We start from the raw sequence: 1,161 nt of genomic DNA, 5'->3' as shown, positions 1-1,161 counted from the left end.
GTGAGGAAGAGTATCTCACCTAGTCTAATGGTCACAGATTCAGATGACTGGAAGAGGAACCGCAAACCTGGACTTCATGGCAGCGATGACCGCAGAAATCCAAGGTGTAAATGCTAATCTACACCAACTGAATCAACAACAGCATCAGGCCCAGTCGTCTCAAGGATCGACTTAGTATAAGGGGCTGGACGAGTTCTATCGTCGTCAACCCCCAAGATTCGAAGGAGGATTTGCACCTGAGGCTGCAAATGAATGGATCCAAGAGCTTGACAAAATCTTCCGGGCACTCATGTGCACCGATGAGTAGAAGGTCACTTATGCGACCTACATGTTATCCAAGGAAGCTGAAAACTGGTGGGAGTTCACTGGGCGACAAATGGTGCATGAGCACCAGGTGGTCAGCTGGACCACATTCAAGAATAAGTTCTTGCAGAAGTATTTTCCTGCGGATATGAAGACAAAGAGGGAAATGGAATTTCTGCGTCTGCAGCAAGGGAGTCTGACTGTGGGAGAGTATGCTGCCAAATTCGAGGAACTGGCGAGGTATGCCCCACATTACAATGAAATTGGGAATGAGAGGTCTAAGTGTGCTAAGTTCGAGGATGGACTTAAGCAAGACCTGAAGGTGATGTTCGTTCACCAACAAATACCAGACTTTGCAACTCTGGTAAATAGATGCAGGCTCTATGAACAGAGCGTCGAGGCGAGGAATGTGACACTGGAGAGTGTCGTACAACCTGCAAGTTCCTACGGTCCTCAAAGGAACTCTGGACAAGGGTTTGGAAGGGGAAGATCCTTCAACCGCAACCAGAAACCTTACACTTCATCCTCTGGGAGTCAACAAAATAATATCAAGCCTTACAACAATGGGAACTTCCAACAAGGGAACAACAACAGCAACCCCAACAACAACAACAACATGAGGATGAGTTCGTCTGTCGGGAACTACAATCAGACTGCGACACCAGTGTGTCCCAAGTGCAAGGGAAGGCACATTGGTAACACCTGTGTGACTTGTTTTCATTGCAATGAGGTAGGGCACTACAAGACTTCATGCCCAAAGCTAAAAAGGGAAGCTGTGAACACAGTGCAGGTGGCACGGCCTAGGGCTCAGGGAAGAGTGTTCACGATGAGCGGAGCAGAGGTCGGGGCTAACGAAGA

Source organism: Lupinus angustifolius, chromosome LG18 (genome assembly GCF_001865875.1).
Source record: "Lupinus angustifolius cultivar Tanjil chromosome LG18, LupAngTanjil_v1.0, whole genome shotgun sequence".
NCBI classification, from domain to species: domain Eukaryota; kingdom Viridiplantae; phylum Streptophyta; class Magnoliopsida; order Fabales; family Fabaceae; genus Lupinus; species Lupinus angustifolius.
Note: the sequence above shows the minus strand (reverse complement) of the source record.